Source organism: Zophobas morio, unplaced genomic scaffold (genome assembly GCF_036711695.1).
Source record: "Zophobas morio isolate AGI-343-1 ecotype UQ-CSIRO unplaced genomic scaffold, CSIRO_AGI_Zmor_V1 ptg000022l, whole genome shotgun sequence".
NCBI classification, from domain to species: domain Eukaryota; kingdom Metazoa; phylum Arthropoda; class Insecta; order Coleoptera; family Tenebrionidae; genus Zophobas; species Zophobas morio.
In genome coordinates this window covers 7,672,407-7,693,743 of record NW_026972127.1, presented here as the reverse complement: position 1 = coordinate 7,693,743, position 21,337 = coordinate 7,672,407, and the positions used below count along the sequence as shown (strand labels likewise).

The window sequence follows — 21,337 nt, the reverse complement described above, 5'->3', positions numbered from 1 at the left end:
CATTTAGAACAGAACCTTTAGAACCTTTAGAATCTTTAGAATCTTTAGAATCTTTAGAATCTTTAGAATCTTTAGAATCTTTAGAATCTTTAGAATCTTTAGAATCTTTAGAATCTTTAGAATCTTTAGAATCTTTAGAATCTTTAGAATCTTTAGAATCTTTAGAATCTTTAGAATCTTTAGAATCTTTAGAATCTTTAGAATCTTTAGAATCTTTGGAATCTTTCGAATCTTTAGCATCTTTAGAATCTTTAGAATCAATAGAATTTTTGAAATGTTTTAAAACTTCTGTTTGGAATTTTTAGTCTTCGAAACATTCAGAATCTACAAAACTTTGTATTCTCTGGTATCTCAGGAAACTATGAAATCTCTGAAATTCTTGAGATATTTATTACCAGCAGAATCTTCGAAATCTTTAGTCTTCAGAATTTTTGGAATCCTCAACTTTCGAAATATCCAAAATACTTGAATTTTTAGAATCTTTAGAGCCTTTACAATCTTTAGAATCCTTAAAATTTTTACAATCTTTACAATCGTCGGAATTTTCAGAATCTCTGGAATCTTCGCAATCTCCAAAACTCAGAGTCTTTGGAGATTTAAGAGTCTTTAGAATCTGTAGAAGTTTCAAAATATTCAGAATCTTCAGAACCTGCAGAATCTCTGGAATCTGTGGAATATCCGGAACTTTGGAATTTTAAAATCTTTGGAATCTTTAGAATTTTTAGAATCCCTAGGATTTCGGATAATCCAAATCCCTGGAATTTTGGCACCTATGAAATCTTTGAAATGTTTAAATCTTTATAAGTAATCAACAGAATTTTCGGAATCTTCAGTCTTCAGAATTTTTGGAATCTTGTTCGAAATGTACAGAATATTCAGAATCTTCATCATTTTTAGGGTCATTAGGATTTTTGGAATCTTTAAAATCTTTAGAATCTTAGAATCACTGGGAATCTTTAGAATCTTTAGAATCTTCAAATGTACTTGCAATTATCTGAAATCGTGCACAGATTGTGTAAAATTTAAGATTCTTAATATGTAATTGATTAACTCTTAATTTCGCTAATTTCAAAGATTTAAATCAGATTTAATTTGGATTCAGGATTCAGGTGGTGGCATCAATACAGATTTGCGACCATAATTGAGCAGATTGAGCTATAAGCAATCCGATTGGTGCTGCTATGTTACCAATTAAATTAACTGTGTTCTTTGTCAAAATGCAAAACAGCCATTATTTTTTAACAAGTGCCTAAAGGGCTCACCATTTACTTCGTGGCAATAATGAAGCCTTTGAATCAATAAATTTTCCGGAAATTTGAAATTCAATGATGCAGTTATTTCAGTTACTACTCTACAGCATCAAAGCTAATAATCACAAATTGACGAAATATTGAATTGTTTCTTGTTAGGTTGTTGATTTTAATATTGCTGCATGCAGTATTGCTCACGTTTTACTCATTTTTTTGTCTGCACTCTATATAGAACGCCGCATATTTACAATTTAAGTAAACTCATGTACGGCTATCTTTAGCTTAACATTAGCCTTTAGTTACAACATTTTCACTTTTAAGAACACATAGGCGGCGAACTACTGAATACAGTTTTATAATGACATTGTGTTAAATGTTGCGACACATATCTGCTTGTTAATTAAAAAATACAGCGTTGCAGATAAAATTACACAATAAGCAACATGTGGGTGAACGTACTTTTATCATGTGCGGGAATTAATACCGATTAACATTATAATAGAAAAGTTTTCTCTAAAAACTAGAAGAATGTTTATATTGAATATACGTTTCCAGTAATTTTAGATTATGTATAAATACACAACAAAATATTTTTAGCTTCTTAGGACGCATAAATTTCCAAAACAGCTCACACCGCACCGAAATCTTCATTCCACCGACAATTTCGAAAACCACGACACATTAATATGTTTTTGTGACAATCTTTGGTACTTAAAATCCTGCTTAATCCCCACAGGATCTCCCACTTCCAGTGCTCTCCCCTTCTTTCCGTGTCGGTAAGTGACGGATCGTCCCCAGCAGACTATCCGATTGTTTACATAGAAATACCATTAGGGAAATTTCAATTAGCGCCCATCGTCGATTTCCGAGGTTTAGTTGGCACACGATACTTCATTTCACGTTATGCGCTGATTTATGTGCAACGGTTTCGCGTTTTAATTTATGAAGGCCGTAAATAGGGGGACAATGTCCGTAACTGATTTTCCCCGATAATTTTGTCATCTATCCGATGAAATTATGCAGCGATAGATAAATTGAATGTTTTGAAACAAAAGCCGGACATAACAAGCGCACGGTTTTGATAAATCCTCTTGTATTCATTTAGAGGCCATATTAAAGTTTTATTGTTTTTTCTGCATGTCTGTTGCTGAAATTGGTTTTTCAAAAATGTGTTAATGGAAATGTTCCCATTCATCTATAAATATGTCATAAACTGTTGTTGGGGTCGGGTCCCTTGCGGACACGTGATGGGAGTTGGAAAAAAATCCGTGGAAAAAATTAAATTATTAGGGGATTTGTGGCACCCCGGTTTTTATGTCAAACATGTCAAAGGGATATTGATGCTAGAAGGGACTTTTGCGGATTTGCTCTTTTAAGACAACCGGGGGAGTGATAAATTCAGTCCATTTAATCTTCACTAACTTTGAATGAGTTATATTTATTTAGTCTTTTGTTGCACAAATTTGTGAATATTGATACAACACTATCCATGAAATTTGAATTTCTGTTTAATGTACTTATCATCCATTCCCGATCTTTATATAGTAAAGTAAGCTTTGATATTTGCTTTGAGCTGGATTGCCACTTTTCTACTTCATTTATTAGATCAGGATTATTAGACGCAATTTTTTAATCAAGCAAACAAATGTTTTAATTTTGTCAGCATAGATAATTTGTCATTGTGACAGATCCACAGATCATTGCGACATTATTTAAAAAGAAAATGCCTAAAATAGTTTTACTGCAACAAAAAATTGCAATAAAAAGATGTTTTTTGCAGTTTCGAAAAGACAGGCCCGATCTTTCTTTCGAAGAAGTAACTATGGGGGTCTCGAACATATTTTCTGTAATGTAAAAATACGCTGCAAAATATTCTTTAATTTTTTTTCTCATAGGTGGGAACATCAAGTGTGGCGAAAATTTTATCAACAGGGGACCAAAATTAAAAAACATCACTATCTAGCAAGAGAAAACTAACGGATTTATTTACAAATTATATGTTTCGGAAAGACCTGCAACGACAAATTTGGCAACTTAATGAAAAAAACGAATATTTCACTGTAGATACTCTTTTGGCATATTCTAGGGAACAATTGGAATTTAAAGGGTGGCGAACCACATTATACTAAATTCTTAAGTCAATAATGGGTTATAAACACAGGGAAGTAAATGGTCGCAAAATTCTATGTGAACAAAAACATGAAAATTACTTTTTTGAGAACATATTTACAGTTTCTAAATTCTTGTGAAAATTTGACTTTCGTGTATTTGGATGAAACATGGATCTATCAAAATGGTTCGTCCATTCGTCGCTGGGTGCACAATACTGATCTAAAAAGCAATTCCACCAAAATTAAAAGTGAAGGATCAAGGTTCATTCTCCACACGGGTTGTTCAACGGGGTTCTTGGATGGTTGCAAAAATTTTTAAAATTCAAAAAATAACGATAGAGACTATCATAAAACGATAGACGAGACAATTTTTTAAAATAGGTTGGTTAATCAGCACATTCCTGCTTTGACAAAGTTGAACCAAAAATGTGTGGTGGTTTTAGACAATGCACCGTATCATTCGGTTCAGTTGGATAAACCACCCACTTTTTCTAGTAAAAAATGTGAAATGCAGGAATAGCTATTTAAACATAGTGTTGAATTTGACAAAAAATTTTCGAAGAAACAGTTGTGGGATTTAATTAAACCCTTCAGAAACAATATAAAAAAAAGATATTTGTTAGACGATACATTAAGAGAAAGTGGCCATGAAGTTCTTAGATTACCTCCGTACCATTGTCAATATAATCCAATTGAAATGGCGTGGGGATTTTGTAAGAACTATTACAACAAGCATATAAATTCTCAACCTTCATTAAAAAATAGGGTGGAGAATTTATGGCGTGAGGCGCTTTCTAAATGTACTCCAAGCATTTGGCAAAATTTTTGTAAATATTGTGAAAAACTTATTTTGGCAGATTGGGAAAAAAATATGGGAAATCTTTCGTACGAATCTATACCTCCTTTCATTATTTCGCTAGGTGAATCTGATTCAGAATCTGAAATTGAAAATGACGGTGATGATTAGAGAGCGAATTTATAAGCACAAAAAAATTAAGAATAAGCGCTTAAATAAGCACAATATTTTCAATAAAAAAGTTTTATTTTAAACAAAAAAGCATTAAATAAGCATAACACATTCATTAAAAAAGTTTTATTTTAAGCAAAAAAGCATAAAAAACATTATCATATTACAAATCAAAGAACACTTCTTAGAACTTTGGATAAAATATTATTACAATAATCCTAGACTTTATATTTTACACACGTATTTCAGTTTTCTTTAAAACAATTTATGATTGTAATATGTTTCAAGTTGTCCACTGTAAAATTTTTTTGCCGATCATTTAAAATGTGTTTAAAATTGGAGAATGTGCGTTCAACATCCACACTCGTTGGCGCAAATTTGAATTTTGCAACTAATGTTGAATCTAACTCCAAATTTTCCACCTTCTGGCCTTGTAAAAAGCAACGTCGGAAAGAACACCGAAAACTGCATTTTTATTTAACACTTCGTCAAGTTTTTGAGATACTCTAGTACCAATATCACCCCTTACTGCGTTTGCTTGTTGTTTAAATTCTTTCACTAAGTTTATGGCATCTACCAACAACATGTTGGGTTTTTCTAACTTTTCTATTACCTCACATACGAATTGCTAATTGCTTCTTAGAAAAGCTAGATCTTGTCGCAAATCTTTGTCTTCCAAAATATTGATGCAATCTTTAATCGATTGAGAAGAATCTTCGCTAAACTCCGTAACTACTTCCTCAAAGTCTTTGATATATTTGTCATAATAAAATGTGGCCTGTAACCATGTTCCCCACCTCGTTATAATCGGCTCTGGGGGCAATGGTATGTTTGGAAATTTTTCTTTAAAATGTTGCACTCTTAGTGGGGCTTTAACAAAAATCTTTTTACCATTTGCCACTAATTTATTAACAGTAGAAAACTGCAAACGTATTCCTTCAGCCACTCTGTTGAAACCGTGGGCAATGCAAATAGAGTGAATTAAATTGGGGTACAATATTTTTAGATTATTCCTTGCTTTCAACATATAACGAGCTGCATCCGAGATCATCAATAAAATTTTGTTCGCCGGTACGACATTTGGCAAAAATAGTGACGTAAGACTGTCATTTACAAATCTGGTAATCGTATTGCCATTTGTTTTATCGAACATTTTCAAACTTACTACATACCCTCGACTAGGGAAATTTTCATTTAAGATTCCAACAATTAAACTTGCCACGTATCTTCCACAACTATCGGTTGTTTCATCGACAGCGAACCATAAATAATTATCTCCAATGCGATGTTTAATTTCGTTGTAAACTTGCTGAAACACTGGGCCTACATAATTTTTTCGGAGAGTACTTTCAACCGGAATATGTCGATTGCAGTGTTTATCAAGGAATTCTTGAAGAGGGCCTTTCTCCAATTTTTTTAAAGGTATATTGGACTGGATCATCATATTACATAAATCGAAATTAAACTGAAACTGCTCATCTTTTGTGGAAGTAGATGAAACAGATTCATGAATGGTCTGCTGTTTAATTTTAGAAACTTGAAACATTTTCTTCCTTTCTACATGAAGAGTCGTTCTGACATGTTGCGTTACGTTATATTTTTTATCACTTTGAATCTAAAACAACGTACATATACAGGACTAACAAAGGAAAATAGATAAAAAAAATTACTGAGCTTACGGTTTTCACACAAGCTCTGCAGAATATTTTGTTGTTTTCTAATTTTAATTCTGGAAAATCCCTTATCCACTCATCCGGCGTCGATTTTACTTTCGGCATTCTTTTAAAATATTAGTAATATTACCAAAAAGAACTCAACATGTAACAAGGGAGAACCACGTATAACACTGTACTACGACAGATGCGATAGACTGATGGTTGTGAAATAAACGGTTCATTTACTTAAAAGTTTCCATTAGAAAAATTTTAAGGTAGGTAGTTGGGTACAATAATCCTTTTTTCTAGAAAATCGTCAACGGTCTTGCCGCAAAATGCCGAAAAAGAACATCTGGTTAAAAGCTTTAATTCATTATCAACGGAAGTAAGGACTTAAAGTCATAAAATCTATGGAGTATTTTTCCAATCCTATAATAAAATTTTATTATCCAAACGACCGGAACCTATTCACAGAAAGGGTATTGAGTAAGTGTACTTCAATGGTCAAGTCCAGGTAAAATGCATACGATAACTAACAACTATTTGTCATCCCGACAAGGCCGGCATTTGAACAAAATATGCATTAAAACTCATATTCGTCGAAAAAAGCATTAAATAAGCATATAAGTTCTAATATGCATAAAATTGAAAAAAAAGCAAATAAGCATAAACAAAATGTGTCAAATGACTCCAAATTGTATCATAGTTACAGATATAAAAAAGTTTTGAAGTGCTTACATTTTTCACAAAAAGCATTAAACCTATAAATCCGCTCTGTACATATGAAATAAACACTTACAAAAAGCCGAATAACTGCTTTAAATAGCGTAAAGTTCTATGCTTTCTAAGAAATGGATACCGTTAACTTGGTCATTGCTACTGAAAACTGAAAGTATCGGCAACTATGTTTATATTTCTGGCATATTTTTTAACCTTTAATTCAATAAAACATAGCCTAACGAAAAAAGTTCAGGGAATTTTTATTCTTCTGCATCGAATACCAACAAACTCACTAGATTTTCATGGCCAACCCTACTATATAAAGATCGTGAACAGATAATAGTTAGTTGGTAACCGGAATCCAAAAATTTGGTAAGTGCCAGGATGGAATTCATTAATTATATAAAAGACTGACGTTTAGAGGGTCAGAGTTGGTATTGTTAAGGGGACGTCAATCTTGGTGGGCTATAATGATGCCAAAGTTGATTATAGACAGACAAACGTGACAGATGTCAGACCCAAACTTTAGCAACGTCACGATAAAAAATCCAAAATTGAAAAACAAGCGATGAAAAGTTGGTTTAAAGAGTTTTAGTCTCAGTTCATCGCATTTTTGGCAAAGCTTAAATTAACTAATCAAAACTTTCTAGAATTTGAAGTCTTCGTATTCAAGACCTTCATTACTCTCACGAAGTAAATGATGAGCAGTCTGAGTATCTCCTTTTTTCCCTTATTTATTTTAGTTAATAGCTTAACAACAAACAAATACGATCTCTCTAGTTGTGAAATACTATCTCAGAAAACAACAATTAAGTTGTAGTTGGTTCGTGAACGGCCAATATCAACAAAGCATGAAAATAATCATATTTCACACCTCCCATACGACTCAACACCACGATATCCATGTTGTTCGTTCATCCTGGCTGCACACCGCAACAGGCCACTACCATGTCCCTGTCACATAAAAGGCGTGCGTTGGAGCTTTAACAGATAACAAAACAAACTCGTTGGCAATAACGAAAAGGCAACTCTTTCTCCCCTCGCATAATAAGTTAGCCGAGTAAACGCGAAAAGCCCAAAACCGGCGCACCACTTGCCTCCTGAACGTCTTGGATGATTTTTTATAACCGAATTAAAATTCAAGTCTGCTAATGTTGTTTTTTCTTTTGTTCGGCGAGTCTTTGTTTAGGCCGCTTTAAGCACACTCGTCGGTTTTGTAATAAAAATGCAAATGAGGAAGAAGTCGCTGCGGATGCGCCAGGTTCGAAAGAAAAAATCTCGCGCAAAAAATTAACTGTTTTAATTAGTGTTAATTCAGTCATTTACAAGAGATTAATGAGTTGGGGATCGGATCGCAAACAGATTCTCTAAGTACACAACGTATCCATTAGTGTCGGTGGTAATTGAGTTTCTGCAGTATCAATACTAATTCAATGCGGACGGCCCTAATTTATATAATATTTACGAGAGCCGCTGTTTACGTTTAATTTTACATTCGCGATTTTGAATTATTTGCCCGTGAAAGCGATTTATTGATTCAATAACAATTTCGAGAGTTGGTACACGTATATCAGTTTTCTGGTGTAATGTTCAATGGAGACAGACATGGTTGTTGGTGTTGTCGGACTTTATATATGATGGTCGCATCAGTGTATACGCCTGTTGTAACATGTGTAAGTTTACATTTCTGGTCAACACACAAAGTAAAATTTATAAAGTCGATAAGCCATAAAAGCGAGTATAAAAATATTTTTGATCGGTTTTCTTGATAGCTCCATAAAAAGGATAGGATATGTGTGTGCTTAAGGAACATGTTGCTCACGTATGAAGGAAATCCAATAGATTATTTATTTTCCTGCTCCTCACCAGTCTCTATATTTTTCTAACTGCACAGATTAGACGCTCAATATTCGCTCAGGTTACCGGAATGCACTTTCTTAGTGTAGTGTGTACATTAAAATAATTGCTACAGATAAAGCAAGCTTGCAGGGTAAATTAGAAGCCTCATTATCCACTAATTGGGCCGCCTGTGTCTTCACGATGGTCACAATATAGCGACATCAATATTTTTCACCTCCAAGGCGCAAACTAAAGAATTATTCTAACAAGATGTCGGTCTCCTGTCGGCGCTCCAATTTATCTAATGGCTATTTTTAGTATATTTTCGCTTAATTGGCAAAATGCTAACCAAGACTTGTTTATTCGTCCCTACCAAAAATTTGATTCTTTGTTTGTTGTTATCAAAGCACAAACAATGTGGAATTCAAGAGGTTATTTTTAATAGGCTTTTGTTTAATAAGTTCTTCAAATGACATCATCAAATTTCTAAAGGGGATCAATACTTAAAGTTTAGTCGATCTCCTGCAACATGTAAATTCTAAAACAAATTGTAAAATATTATTTCACATTTTTGAAAGTTACAATTATTGACATATTATTATTTAACAACCGACAAACGACATATCCCAACTAAAATTTCAAGAGATTTATTTAGCAAAACTTTGGGATGACGTCAGAGAAATTTTAAAATACCTATAAAATTTTACAACAATCGGTCCGGTAACTTTGAAGATTGTGTAATAAATATTGACACAGACGACAAACAGACAGACGGAAACGGGAGACCTAGTTTTCACATTTTAACAGTCAGGAAACGTCGAGAAAACATCAAAGTAGTAATTGGCCAGACGGACTCTTTTACTTGGCTTACGCTCAGGAAGCAAAAATATATTTATTCTTCTCCTACAAAAAAATGAATACGCAGTCTCAAAACTCTGTTGAATTATTTTAATTTGAACTTTGGTAAATGCTTTTTTGTAATAATAACGGACAGAAATCTGCAGAAGTTATGAAATATTTCCAAAAATAAGTCACGACAATCTCAAATTTTGCATTAACTTTATAAAATTTCAGGTGCATATTAATGTTTGCAAATTCTTAACTGTAAGCCAATTTTAATGTTATTGTAAAATAATATTTTTGTAAACCCATGAACTACTTAATTTCAAGTTGTCTTAAAATCTAGTGTACGCTGAAAGAAAACGATTCTAACATTCTATTAATTTACATTTATATTAACAAATTAGACTCCAAAATAGTTCCAAAAACTGAAAAATTTAAAAAGGAAAACTCAAAGAGTTGCATACCGTGAAATTTAAGAAACAAAAAAATGAAATAGAAAAAATGCACATCGAAACATTAAAGAAACAAAAATTGAAGAAACAAAAAACTGAAAAAACCTAAATAGAAATAACAAAAAATTATAAAATCGGAACATTGAAAAATCTAAAAACTGTAAAAATAAAGAAACTAAAAAACCGTAATGAAAAATTACGAACCGAAAATTTGAAAAAATGAAAAATTGAAGAAACGAAAAATTGACAAAAACTGGAATTGAAATAACAAAAAATTATAAAATTGTAACATTGAAAAATCGAAAAATAAAAATAAAGAAAATAAAACACCGAAACGAAAAATTCCGAATGGAAAAATTGAAGAAATGTAAAATTAATGAATCGGAATACTGAAGAATTAAACATTGAAAACTCGAGACATTTTAAATCGAAAAATTGAAAAAACAAAAAATGAAACAATGAAAAATCGCAAGTGAAAAAATTGAAGAAATGAGAAACTGAAAAAATTAAAATTGAAAAACAAAAAATTATAAATAAAACCCCATCTTTGAAAAATCGAATAACTAACAAAAAAACCGAAATGAAAAAGTGCAAAATCTAGAAATTGAGAAAATCAAAAGTTGGAAAATTGAGAAACTAAAAAATGTAAATTCAAAAACTCGAAAAATTGCAAACCGAAAAATTGAAGAAACAAAAAATTTAAAAAACGAAAAATTGAAAAATCAAAATTGAAATAACAAAAAATTATAAAATCGAAACATTGAAAAATTAAAAAAATGTAAAAATAAAGAAAACGAAACGAAAATTGTACGTCGAAAATTTGAAGAAATGAAAAGTTAAAGAAAACAAATACTGAAAAATTAAAAATTGAGAACTAGACACATTTTATTTCTAAAAATTGCAAAAACGAAAAATTGAAGAAACAACAAATGAAAAATTGAAAAATCTAAATACTGAAGAGTTAAAAATTGAAAACTCGACATTTTAAATCTAAAAATTGCAAAATCGAAAAATTGAAGAAACAAAAAATGAGAAAATAGAAGAAATGAGAAAATGAAAAAATTAAAATTAAACCACAAAAAATAAAAAATCGAAAAAACGAGAAATTCAAAAAACTAAAATTGAAAACAAAAGTTATAAAATCGAATCATCGAAAAATGGAATGACAAAAAAACCAAAATGAAAAATTGCAAATCGAAAAAATGCAAAATCTAAAAATTGAGAAAATCAAAAGTTGGAAAATTGAAAAATTAATAAATGTAAACTTAAAACCTCGAAAAATTGCAATTCGAAAAATTGAAGAAACCAAAAATTGAAACTTCCAATTTCAGTTATTTTCAATTTTTCGAAACATTGAAAAATCGAAAAATTTTAAAAATAAAGAAAATAAAAAACCGAAACCAAAAACTGCAAATCGAAAATTTGAAGAAATCAAAAATTAAAGAATCGAAATAGTAAAGAGTTAAAAATTGAAAACTCGAGACATTTTAATTCTAAAAATTGCAAAATTGAAAAATTGAAGAAACAAAAAATGAGAAAATTGAAGAAATTAGAAACTGAAAAAACTAAAATTGAAAACAAAAAATTATAAAATCGAATCAATCAAAAATCGAATAACTAACAATCAAACCGAAATGACAAATTACAAATCAAAAATTGAAAATTTTAGAAACTCAAATCCAAAAAATGCAAAATCTAAAAATAGAGAAAATCAAAAGTTGAAAATTGAATAACTAATAAATGTAAACTAAAAAACTCGAAGAATTGCAATTCGAAGGATTGAAAAAACACAAAATTTAAGAAACAAGAAATTGAAGAAACGAACAATTGATAAAACAACTTTCAATTTCAGTTTTTTTCAATTTTTCGGAACAGTAAAAAATCGAAAAATTGTAAAAATAAAGAAAATAAAAAATCGAAACCAAAAATTGCAAATTGAAAATATGAAGAAACGAAAAATTAAAGAATCGAAATACTGAAGAGTTTAAAACTGAAAACTCAAGACATTTTAAATCTACAAGTTGCAAAATCGAAAAATTGAAGAAACAAAAAATTTAAAAATTGAAGAAATAAGAAACTCAAAAAAATGAAAAAATTGAAGAAATGAGAAACTCAAAGAAATGAAAACTAAAAAACAAAAAATTATAAAATCGAATTATTGAAAAATCGCATAACTAACAAACAAACCGAAATGACAAATTACAAATCGGGGAATTTTAAATATTAAAAACTCAAATCGAAAAAATGCAAAATCTAAAAATTGAGAAAATTAAAAGTTGAAAAATTGAAATCTAATAAATGCAAACTTAAACACTCGAAAAATTGCAAGTCGAAAAATTGAAGAAACGAGAAATTGAAAAAACTGAAATTGAAATAACAAAAAAATGATAAAATCGGAACATTGAAAAATCTAAAAAATGTAAAAATAAGGAAAACAAAACACCGAAACGAAAAATTTCGAATCGAAAAATTGAAGAAACAAAAAATGAAAAATTTGAGAAATCGCAATTTAAAAAAAATTGAAGAAACCAGAAACTGAAAAAATTAAAATTGAAAAACACAAAAAATTATAAAATCGAATCATCGAAAAATCAGATAACTGAAAAAAACCGAAATGAAAAATTGGAAATCGAAAAATTGAAAATTTGATAAACTCAAATCGAAAAATTGGGAATATCGAAAGTTGGAAAATTGAAAAAATGAGAAACTGAAAAAATAAAAATGGGCAAACAAAAAATTATAAAATCGAACCATTGAAAAATTGAGTAACTAAAAACAAACCAAAATGAAAAAATGCAAATCGAGAAATTGAAAATTTGAGAAACTCAAATCGAAAAAATGCAAAATCTAAAAATTGAGAAAATTGAAAGTTTGAAAATTGAAAAACTAATAAATGTAAACTTAAAAACTGGAAAAATCGCAAATCGAAAAATTGAAGAAACAAAAAGATTGAAGAAACGAAAAATTGAAAAAACTGAAATTGAAATAACAAAAAATTATGAAATTTAAAAATCGAAAAATTGTAAAAATAAAGAAAATAAAAAACCGAAACGAAAAATTGCAAATTGAAAATTTGAAGAAATGAAAAATTAAAAATTAAAAACTCGAGACATTTTATTCTAAAAATTGCAAAATCGAAAAATTGAAGAAACAAAAAATAAAAAATTGAAAAATTGCAAATGAAAAAATTGAAGAAATGAGAAACTGAAAAAAATCAAAATTGAAAAACAAAAAATTATAAAGTCGAATAATTGAAACAACGAATAACTGACAAAAAAACCAAAATGAAAAATTGCATTTCGAACAACTGAAAATTTGAGAAACTCAAATCAAAGAAAATTGAGAAAATCAAAAGTTGGAAATTTGAAAAACTAAAAAAATGTAAACTTAAAAACTCAAAAAACTGAAGAAACAAAAAATTAAAATTAAAGAACTGAAAAATTCATGTCAAAAAGGCTGCGGGGATGTTATTTGCACAGAAAACAAAAATCGCGACCAGTTTTCACCTTCGACTATTTTTTTAGAAAGCTAGGAAACGAAAATTTCGTGACAGTTAGCAGGTTTTCGCAAATTATTCATGAAAAAAAAATCTAACATACATAGAAAGACAGGAAATTTGCATTTTTTTATTCTACGACCTGTAAAATGGTAAGAAAAAGTTTTTCGTTTATTCCGACGTGAAATTTTTCAATTTCCATTCATAAACGCGTGCATGAAAGCTTTAATAAATGTTATTATGGAAAACACGTACATAAATTAAAAACGTCTACCAAATGAGTAACCATTTACGTGATCGTAGTTTACATTCAAATAAAACACACCATTTGCAACAATTGTGTAATTAATATTTGATGGATGATACACGTCCAGAGTGTTGAAATTTGGGTCAAAGTTTAAATATGAAACATTTCCAACCTTAATTTATTTCCACAAAGGTCCGTCAAAAATTCAAATTGCTATAAAATTGGATATAATACATTTTTAACATAAATGATAAATCTGATTTCGCTGATATTACTTTTTTTATAATAATCCCAATATGTAGAAATAAAAAATAAGATTTTCGGATGACGTCATCAATTTTTTAAACGAATGAACACTTGGACTCTGATTCGCAAGTAATTTGACTATAAGTAAAAATCCTGTCACACGTTCCGCCACTGTCTGTTTACATCAATAATCAATTACCGACCTATGACCAGCTTCCACGGAAGGGTTAGCGCTAATTCACACAAGCACGATCTTTGTCGGCTGATTCAGTTCCGAGTGGATCTCTGCTGAAATATCTCATTAGTTCCATTAGGCCGTAACGAGCGGTTTTATGTGGAAATTACCAATAAATAACCAATCATATCGCGGCCTCCTCGCCAAGACCAACAATTACAAGGCGATATTTTACAATTAGTTGGCGTCGCGCGGCCGAGTTATCCGATCCAGAAATCTCCACAAGAAACAAAACCAAACCGACATGTAAATAAATTAATAAACCCGGAGTTTGAAAGGAGATAATTAAAGCCCGATCGCCTGCGACCGCAGGGAAACGCACAAAGGAGAAACTGATGGAAGTTCGCACCGCTTGCCGCTCGTCCTGAGGGCTATTTCTGATGCAAAAAAGTGTTTCGGCGTGTTCGTGATCGTGTTGTTGCAACAAAAAATGACACGCTATCGAAATTACGTTGTTACATGTTCGTAATGATTAATTTGACCACGCGGACGGGAAATTTCTAAAACGGTTACAAGTGTTGCAATGATCGATAGGGTTTTTCTTGTAAGTGGGGTTTTTAATGATAATTTTAAGACACATTTCAAATATTGAGGGTGGTATTTAGGTGCTGGTAACGGTTGGGATGAACCTGGCAGATTGAGTGTTGACAAATGCTGGACACTGAGAGGATTCTCAGGCGGGACAGAAACTATGGTCTATGTAAATGTACAATTACGTATAGTAGCCGAAGTTTTATAAAATTATACGGATCCTCTGTGTAAAAAAAGAGGACAATTCAGAAGAAATCGCAATCGTTGTAAACAAAATTGCCATTTTTCGTTTGGCGATCTTGAAAAAACGGAAGGATTTTCAAATAAATGAAGACTAAAATTCCTTCTGGAAGTCGAAATGTACGAAAAAATCTTTTTGAAGAAGTAATTTTCCAAGATGCTTGAAAAAGTGTCAAGAATTCCAAAAGTTGCCCAAATATCGACAAAAAAAATTTGTGATATAAATCTCTACGAATTAATTCGAAAAAAAACAAGTGTTTATGATCCCGGAGCAAAATTTCTGAAATATTCGGTTTGAAGCCCACATTTTTCTTAAATTACAAAAATTGTTACATTTTATTTTCAAGATTACGGAAAGTTGGTACGAATTTTCAAAAAAAATTAAGTCAAAAATACTTTCTAGAGGTGAAAATCTACAAAAATCTCTTGTTGTTGAATTGAAAAAATGCGCTTTCGGAAAAGTGGCCCGAAATTCTACCAAAAATTCTAGGGTATAAGTATTGATAGCTAATTCGAAAAACATTGTGTGTTTATGATCCCGGAGCATAGTTTTCGAAATATGTATTCGGTTTGATGCCGACATTTTTTAAAGATCCAAAAAATTTCCATATTTCATTTTGAAGAGTCTGGAAAAATAGTAGGACTTCAAAAAAATGAAGCCAAAATTAATTTCTGCAGGTGAAAATCTACGAAAATCTTTAGGTACTTTTCGAAAGTGCTCGAAAAGTGTAAAAAATTCTATAAGACGGAAGACTGAAAAACTCCTAAAAATAATCCCGAAGCAAAATTTTCAAAACATACGGTTTGATGCTCCCATTTTTTTTTTAATTCAAAAATTGCCCCATTTCATTCTGAAGATTCTGGAAAAATGGTGGGAATTTTGAAAAACACTAAGACAAAAATAATTTCTACATGTGAAAATCTAAATCGTTCTCTTTGGGTAATTTTGGAAAACGCTCAAAAAAGAGTCAAACATTTCATAAGAAGGAGGTATTGCAAAAATAAGCGTTCGGTTTGATGGGAATTTTTATAACAATAAACCCAAAAACAATTTGTCAAGTTTATAAACTAAACAAAATTTTAGAATAATTTTCAAAAGTGCGGAAAAAGATCAAAAATTGCATAAGAAAAACAAGTATTGAAAATTTGAACTTTCTGGATATGGATCTCGTTAAGCTAATTCGAAAAACACAGCATATTTATGATCCCGAAGCAAAATTTTGGAAATGTTAGGTTTGAAAACAAAATTCCTTAAAAGCCCAAAAAACCGAGATATTTCATTTGACGTTGGAAAAATGGTATCAACCTTCGAAGACATAAAGCCAAAAATTGATTCTGGAGGTCGAAATCTTCAAAAAAAAATTTTAAGTGTCCGAAAAAAGGTCATAAAGTTCATAATAGGGGACGAGGTATTGAAAAATTGAGCATCTGGAAAAGTTACCTAAAAATTTCCAAAAAAAAAAGAGTCTAGGATATAGATCTCAAGGTGCTGACTCCAAAGACATGGAGTCTTTATGATTCAGTAGCAAGATTTTTGAAATGTTCGGAATGAAAATTAAATTTTTTAAAAACGCGAAAAATATTGAAAACATTTGATACAATTTCTGAAAAATGGCAGGAATTTATGAAAACAAAGCCAAAAAGAGCTTCTGGAGGTCAAAAACTAGAGAAAAATGTCTTTAGGTTATTTTCAAAAACGGTAAAAAAAATCCACGAGGGAGTAGTATTGAAAAATTGAGCTTTCGGAAAAGTTCCCTAAAGATCCAGAAAGCACTCTGGGATATTGATCTCGACGATCTAAATCGAAAAACCTTGGTGTTTATCACCTCGGAGCAAGATTTTGGAAATATTCGGTTTGTTATTAATTTCTTTTTTAACTGAAAATTGCCACACATTATTTTAACAATTTTGAAAAAATGGTAGGAATCTTCAGAGAAATGAATTCGAATTTCATACGAGTTTTTGGAAAAGTTGTCTAAAAATTCATAAAAAATCTAGGATAAAGAACCCAACAAGTTAATTCGGAAAACAGCGTGCTTAAGATTCCGGAGCAAGATTTTACGAAAATTTAGTTCGAAATTTTTAAAAATCAAAAAACTGGAATATTTCTTTTGTCGATTTTGGGAAAATGGTACGAATTTTCGAAGCTATAAAGCTAAAAATAGGTTGTGGAGGTTGAAATTTACCAAAAAAAAAATCTTTAGGTCAGTTTTAAAACTGCTGAAAAAAAAAACAAAAATTCATGTGGAGGAGAGAGTATTTTGAAAATTATGCTTTTAGAAAAGTTGTCGAAAACTCAAAAATCTGGAATATAGACCTCAACGACTTATTTAATCCGAAAAACACATTGTGCTTCTGATTCCGGAGCAAAATTTTAGAAATATTTGGTTTACAAATTAAATGTTATAAAAATCCAAAGAATTGTAATATTTCAGTTGGCAGTTTTGGAAAAAAGGTAGGAATTTTTGGAGCCATAAAGCTAAAAAGATGTTCTGGATGTCAAAATTTACCAAAAATTTCATGAAGGAGAAAACGTATGTGAAAATTGTACTTTTGGAAAAGTTGTCGAGAACTTTAAAAAATCAGGTTTATAGACCTCAACGAGTTAATTCGAAAAATACAGAGAAATATTTGGTTTGAAAATAAGATTTTTTAAAAATCCAAAAAATTATAAAATATCATTTCGTGATTTTCGAAGACATAAATAGATTCTGGTGATCCAAATCTAAAAAAAATTTTTCTCTAAGTCATTTTCAAAACTGCTGGAAAAAAACTCAAAAATTTCATGCAAGGGTTGTATTGGAAAATTTAACTTTCGGAAAAGTTGCCTCAAGATCCACAAAGAATTTTGGTATATTATAAATTTCGACTAGTTTATTCGAAAAACTTAAAGAGTGTTTATCATCATGGAGCAAAATTTTCGAAATATTCAGTTTGATAGTTATTTTTCTTTAAATTGTAAAAATTGACACATCATTTTGGATAAATGGTAGGAATTCTCAGGGAAATGAATCCGAAAATAACTTCTGGAGGTCGAAATCTACTAAAAATTAGAATACTCTTTAAGCAATTTCTCAAAAGTGTTAAAATTTGCATAAAGGGGGGGGGGGGTATTGAAAAATTGAGCTTTCGTAAAAATTGTCTAAAAATCCAAAAAAAATCTGAGATATAGATCCTGACGAGTTAATACGAAAAACATGGCATACTTATGATCCCGAACAAGATTTTTGAAATATATATTAAAAATGTTAGAAATATTCGAAAAAATAAAGCCGAGCTGATCGAAATATTCGGTTTGATAATGAATTGTTTTTTAGATTCTACAAATCGTCACATTTTATTTAAGATTCTGAAAAAGTGGTAAGAATTTTAGAAAAAATGGAGCAGAAAATAACATCTGGAAATCGAATACAAAAAAATATGTGTAGGCAATTTTTTAAGATACTCAAAAAAGGTCAAAAATTTCATAAGAGGATAGTATTGAAAAATTAAGCCTTTGGAAAAGTTCCCCAAAAGCCCACACAAAATTCCAGGCCAAAATTTTTGACATATAATGTTTTTTAATTCAACAAATTGCCATATGTCACTTGACGATTTTGGAAAATGGTAGAAATCTTGAAAGACAAAAAGTTAAAAATAACTTTTAGAGGCCGAAGTCTCAAAACAATCTCTTTGGGTAATTTTTTAAGGTGCTCGAAAAAAGGTCTAAAGAGAAAACTTGAAGCAATCTGAAGCCAGGTATATGAATTAGGTTCCAAAATCTGAACATATGCAAGTGATTAATAGGTGGTAGGACACGCCTCTGTAAACCACTCCATTATTAATTAGTGACTTGAAATTGTATTTTTGCCACGTCACCTTAGAAAATGTGGGCTACTAGATACCTAGGTACTGAGAGGATTCTCAGGTGGGACGATCAGTTTCTTCACAATTATATGTCGCTGACGTCTTCCTAAAGACTTATTCACCTTGCCAAAAGCGTATTTTTTTTTATTGAAAAAAAGTAATTCAAAAAATACTTGAGTCAGACACTCTAATACGTCATCACTTATCATACTTACTCTAAACCTGAGAAAACGCCAACACAGACGGCGATCTTTTCAAGCGTGAATGACTTTCGAAAATTATTTTTGTCTTGGAGGTGTAATAAGGAGTTGTTGTGTCTGGTGTTGAATGCGACACCTACAAGAGTCTCCGATGTGACTCATTTGCACGTAAAATTTCTTTTACACGAGACGGTGTCGGATTGCAGTTGCCGGTAAAGTTTAATTTTACGCTGTTCAAGGAAATAATGGCTTTCGAAGCACGTGCATTTTTTATTAGGTTTATTACGGACGCCGGAAATAGAATAAAAAACGAAAAAGGTGGATATAATGTTACGGGACACTAACAAGCAAACTCCTGGGAAGGTGCTTCCATGAAGCATAAAATTAGGCCTCACATGTAGACGAACTGATCCTTCGCTGAGTACGCGTCATAATTCGGCTTGTCCACGGATAATTAACAAACAAAATGCATTTTACCCAACTCTCTCGAGGTTCGCACTCTATTATTAAAGAAAAAGCTGGGTCGAATTCCCGGACGAAAAAAGCTCGGGCGCTTTTAAAATGCGGGTGGCCCAATTTTCGTAATTATAACCCTTAATCAATTTTCGTTGTGGTTCGGACGGGTTTGCGGCTCGTATTCTTTCATCGAAGTGTGGCTAGATTTGATGGGTAGGTATCGATAGCTGATGATTTATTGATGAGAAAATAGTGAGTTACTTATGTGGTTCACTTACGTGTCTTTTTATAATGATACATTTTTTCATTTATTGATCTCGATTAGTACACATCAGGGCTTACGTAGCGTGAATGCTTAAATGAAGAAAAAGTCTACGATTACATTCGTGTTTGTTCGCTCGTGAATTATTTAAAGAACTACGGAAAAGAATACGTACACCGGATGAGTTTTCTCAGTAGTATGAAAATCAAACAGGAAAGCACACAAAAAATGTAGGGAGACTCATGTTTGGCGGAAACAGCGATTGCAGGAAGTTGTTTTATAAAATACCATGAATGTATTATGGAGGTAGTTATAAATTGTTGTTTGCTTCGGGTAATGTTGGTAATTTTTGCTAAAAGCAAACCGTCGCCTGATTGCTACCTTGATACTGTTTTTTATTTTTCGTTGTTATTTCAAGGAAATAAATACTTCATTATTCAATAAAATCCAACTTATAATTCATACATAGCAGATTATTTTTTCTTCGAACCAATACCTAGAATACAAATTTAAATTAATTTTGACGTTTTAGTGACAGTTTTACAGCAGTTCCATTTCAGCAGTTGATAATAAAAATTGCCTCGATATTTCTATTTCTAAAAAAGTTCCAATCATTCCCACCACCAATTTGATGACGTCACCTCAAAATTTTGCATGGTAAAAATGCTACTTAAATTTAGCATCTTCTACGATCTCTGGATGCACGATAATACTAAAACGTTTATTATCCTCTTGTAAAAGACTTTATTTTTTAAGATGTCAAAATATAATAATTCCCTTTAAAATTGTTTTCTTTTCCATAACGTTGGAAACAGCTAAATCAACTGTTCAATATTGTTTGACACTAAATATCTCACACTTCTATAACTCCGAAAATACAAAATTACAAAAGTTGTCGACGATAGATTAGTATTGTCTAGATGATGCCAATGTGGTTGGTGAAACGCGTGTAATTTTCTGAAGAACTGAAGAAAACCTTTTGCAACATTTCAACCCTTCAGTTCGCAGTGTTACCTGCACTACTACAACCACAGAATCGTCTTAACCAATTCCATCACCCCGAAATGATATCTGAAAATGAAAATACCGCATACTTCGCACACAATACACCATTGTTCTAATAAGCTCCTAGCGTAAATTCGTTAACAGGGCAGCTTGTAATGCCATCTGCTACTGCAAACTCAGGTTTCCTCGCATTGTCCGCGCCGAGTCTTCTCCGACATGTGTGGTTGATATGGGAAGACGGAAATGTGCAGAGGCTCTCTCGAGCGATAGCGTGCAGAGCTCCATTCAAGCATACCCGTTCGCTTGTAAAGAATATTTTCAACATAATTTATAGACCGGTTATTACAAGCACACTGCATTGATGTCATCTCGAATCTGTGTAAACTTACAACTACAATAGTTATTGTGTACCGAGTGCGTTGTTGTTTATGCATGATATGGTGGAGGTAAATCTAAGGGATCGACTGTGGTAATTGCGGCCTTCGCCGGAGGAAGTCGAGGCTTAGTTCAGGACGAGGTTCGCACGATCCGGCTGGGGACAGAAATGTGAAGATCTACTCTAATTGGGCCTTGTGGTGAATATTAATACACGTATTGATGGCGGTTTTCTAGAATACACAAACTATATTTACAGGGTGATCGATAAAATTGCTACCCTTGTGTGCGTAGATCTAAATTTAACGAACGAGACACGAAGAGGCTCTCTGGGTATATTTAAAGACAAAAACACATACGT

The 21,337-nt window shown here is 31.4% G+C and overlaps 1 protein-coding gene across 4 annotated transcripts in view; it reads right to left on the bottom strand.

Moving 5' to 3' along the window:
- LOC135133759 (netrin receptor UNC5B) overlaps positions 1-21,337 on the bottom strand; it is a 241,189-nt gene that overhangs the window by 175,414 nt on the left and 44,438 nt on the right. The gene's annotated exons all lie outside the window — the stretch shown is intronic.